Source organism: Nicotiana tabacum, chromosome 3 (genome assembly GCF_000715075.1).
Source record: "Nicotiana tabacum cultivar K326 chromosome 3, ASM71507v2, whole genome shotgun sequence".
Lineage (NCBI taxonomy): Eukaryota > Viridiplantae > Streptophyta > Magnoliopsida > Solanales > Solanaceae > Nicotiana > Nicotiana tabacum.
Window position 1 is genome coordinate 160,097,035 of NC_134082.1, and position 4,339 is coordinate 160,101,373.

Below are 4,339 nucleotides of genomic sequence, written 5' to 3' on the forward strand. Positions count from 1 at the left end.
AAGACGTTTTTGCATGGTCGTATGATGACTACCGGGGTTAAGCACGGATTTAGTGGTTCACAAATTGCCCATTAACCCGATATGCCCTCCCGTCAAGCAGAAATTGAGGAAGTTCAAAACGGACATGATGTGAAGATTAAAGAGGAAGTAACAAAGCAGCTGCAAGCAAAGGTTATTCGGGTCACTCGATATCCTGATTGGTTGGCTAATGTGGTGCTAGTGCCGAAGAAAGATGGGAAGATCAGGGTGTGTGTCGATTACCACAATCTGAACAGGGCAAGCCCAAAGGATAACTTTCCATTACCCAATATCCATATCTTGATCGATAATTGTCCCGAACGTGAGATCGGATCTTTTGTGGATTGCTATGCTGGGTATCATCAGATTCTGATGGATAAAGAAGATGCATAAAAGACGGCTTTCATTATGCCGTGAGGGACTTATTGTTACTGGGTAATGCCATTTGGTTTGAAGAATGTTGGGGAAACATACATGATAGCAATGACTACTGTGTTTCATGACATGATACACAAAGAGATTGAGGTATACGTGGACAATGTGATCATAAAATCCAAGCATCAGGAAGACCACGTAGCAGACCTAAGGAAGTTTTTCTAAAGACTTCGAAGGTACGATATTAAGCTCAACCCGGCCAAATGTGCATTTGGTGTTCCATCTGGAAAGCTGTTGGGATTCATCGTCAGTCGGCGAGGCATTGAGTTGGACCCGTCAAAGATCAAATCCATCCAAGATTTGCCACCGCCGAAGAACAAGACAGAAGTAATGAGTCTGTTGGGAAGGTTGAATTATATCAGCAGGTTTATTGCTCAACTCACAGCAACTTGTGAACCTATTTTTTGGCTACTGAAGAAAGATGCTGCGGTAGAATGGACGGCAAAATGTCAGGAAGCATTTGACCAAATCAAAGGATATTTATCAAATCCACCTGTGTTGGTTCCACCTGAGCCGGGAAGACCGTTAATTCTTTATCTAACGGTCCTGGAGAATTCGTTTGGCTGCGTACTGGGGCAACACGACATTACAGGAAGGAAGGAGCAAGCCATTTATTATCTCAGCAAGAAGTTTACAGGCTACGAGATTAAGTACACTCAACTCGAGAAGACATGTTGCGCCCTAACTTGGGTGGCCCAAAAATTGAAGCATTATTTGTCATCATATACTACTTACCTCATTTCACACTTGGATCCATTGAAGTATATTTTCTAAAAGCCTATGCCCACAGGGAGATTGGCGAAATGGCAAATATTGCTCACGGAGTTTGACATCGTCTATGTAACGAGGACGACCATGAAAGCCCAAGAATTGGCTGATCACTTGGCTGAGAATCCTGTTGATGAAGAATACGAGCCCTTGAGGACATATTTTCCTGATGAAGAAGTGATGCATATAGATGAGTTGGAAATGACCAAGGAACCAGGATAGAAGCTTTTTTTTCGATGGAGCCGCAAATGCGAAGGGAGTTGGAATAGGAGCGGTACTTATTTCTAAAACAGGACATCATTATCCTGTTACGGCTCAGCTGCGTTTCTATTGTACCAACAACATTACTGAGTATGAGGCATGCATTTTGGGTCTACGGCTAGCTGCAGACATGGATGTACAGGACGTCTTGGTCTTGGGAGACTCAGAACTCCTGGTGCATCAGATTTAGGGTGAATGGGAATCAAGGGATTTGAAGCTCATACCATATCGACAATGCTTGCTTTATCTGAGTAAATGATTTCGATCGGTGGAGTTCAGACACATCCTAAAAGTTCATAATGAGGTCGCCGATGCTTTGGCCACTTTAGCATTGATGTTGCACCACCCAGACAAAATTTATGTTGACCCATTGCATATCCAGGTTCGTGATCAGCATGCTTATTGCATCATGTTAGAGAAAGAACTGGATGACGAACCATGGTTCTATGATATTAAGGAATACCTCAGGATGGGGATATACCCGGGGCAGGCCACCGGAGATCAAAATAGAGCCATTCGTCAACTGAAAAATGGATTTTTCCTTAGTGGAGGAGTGTTGTACAAAAGAACACCAGATTTGGGATTGCTGAGATGTATAGATGCTAGTCTAGCCGCGACAGTTATGACAGAGGTACATGCTAGAGTTTGTAGGCCACATATGAGCAGATATGTATTGACAAAGAAGATTCTTCGAGCATGGTACTATTGGCTCACTATGGAGCGTGATCGTATCAGTTTCGTGCGGAAATGCCATCAGTGTCAGATACACGAAGATCTAATTCATTCTCCGCCGACAGAATTGCATACAATATTAGCGCCATGGCCATTTGTACTGGGGCATAGATGTCATTGGACCTATTGAGCCGGCAGCTACCAACGGTTATAGGTTCATTCTGGTGACCATCGATTATTTCACTAAGTGGGTTGAAGCTAAAACTTTCAAGTCGGTAACCAAGAAAGCAGTGGTAGATTTTGTTCATTCCCACATCATCTGTAGATTTAGGATCCCAAAAGTGATCATCACGGACAATGGTGCTAATCTTAACAGCAGTTTGATGAAAGAAGTATGTCAACAGTTCAAGATCACACACCGTAATTCCACCCCATATCATCCCAAGGCGAATGGAGCAGTTGAGGCAGCCAACAAAAACATAAAGAAGATATTAAGGAAGATGGTAGAAGGGTCCAGACAATGGCATGAAAAGCTACCATTTGCATTGTTGGGATATCGCACTACTATGCGTACTTCAGTAGGTGCAACTCCTTATTCGTTGGTATACGGAACTGAAGTAATAATACCGGCAGAAGTCGAAATTCTATCCCTTCGGATTGTCGCTGAGGCTGAGATTGATGATGACGAGTGGGTCAAAACCCGTTTGGAGCAGTTGAACTTGATTGATAAAAAGAGATTGACAGCTGTGTATCATGGCCAGTTATATCAAAAAAGAATGGCAAGAGCATACAACAAAAAGGTGCATCCCCGGAAGTTTGAAGTGGGCCAGCAGGTGTTAAAACGAATCCTGCCACATCAGGCCGAAGCAAAAGGCAAGTTCGCCCCGAATTGGCAAGGGCCATTCATTGTAACCAGAGTGTTGTCCAATGACACTCTGTGTTTAACAGATATCGAAGGGAAATGCGTTGACACGGCTATCAATTCTAACGCAATTAAGAGATATTATGTATGATTTCTTTTAATTGTAATTGTTGTTTGTTTGTACTTGGCATTTATCGGAGAATGAAATGACAGAGGCAATTCTTTCTTTTATCCAAACACTTTAACCTTTGCTTCCCCTTTTGAGTCTTATTTATTCTTTCATACCCCTATTTTGGAATCAGTAATGAAAATGAAAGAAAAAGAGAAGAGAAAAATAATGATAATAAAGACAAAAGAAAAGTCACAAGAAAAACAAAGGAATTGAGAACTACGTTTGACCTGATTCCTTAAAGAGGATACGTAGGTGCCTCACGGCTCGGTCATAGTGTAACAAAAAAACAAAAAAATCCCCAAGCAAGAAAAACTGGGGCAGAAGTTGTGTTTATAATTTTGGGAAAGAAAGTTGATTCCAAGAGTTGTAATGTTTTACCCATCAAAATTATTTTGAACCTTTTACCCTTTTTCTATTAGCCATACACAAAAACCCATATTAATGTCCAAAAAAGACCTCCCGATCAGTATCCGAGAAGTGCCAAGTCATGCAAATGGAAGTCGGGAATAACACTCTGATCCCCAGCAGAGAAGAGGATCATAAGCTGGAAATAAATTGGTAGCCGAAAGAACCCCCAGAAGAGAGAGTCATATCGGTAACACTCCGATCCCTATCTGGAAAAATAAAATAAAATAAAATGAGAGAGTCTTATCGGTGAAAACCTCCACAGGCACCATAAGGCGACGTAAGTTGAGAGAAATAAAATGAGAGAGTCTTATCGGTGAAAAACTTCATAGGCACCATAAGGCGACGGGAGTTGAAAGAAATGAGAGAGTCTTATTAGTGAAAACCCCTCGAAGGACACTATGAGGCGACAAGACAAGATTGGCGGAAAGGATCCGCAGTTGGCAAAGAGTTGAGTGCCTGTTTATCCCCAGCAAGATGAGGCCGTCCGAAAGATTGATTGATACAAATAGACTAGGTTGATTAATCCAGAATGCATGACATGATCGTTGGGATTGGTTATATCATTCAGATAAGTTCTTTTCTTTCCTTTTCCCCAGCATTTGTTCAGAAAGATTTCTTCTTTTTCTATCTTTTGAAATCATCACTTTTTCATTTCTTGGTTTAAAGACTTTACCTCCCCAGCAACTTGTTTTTGAAAAGGATTTTCAGAGCTTATTACTAGTTGCCAAGATGGTGCAAAAACA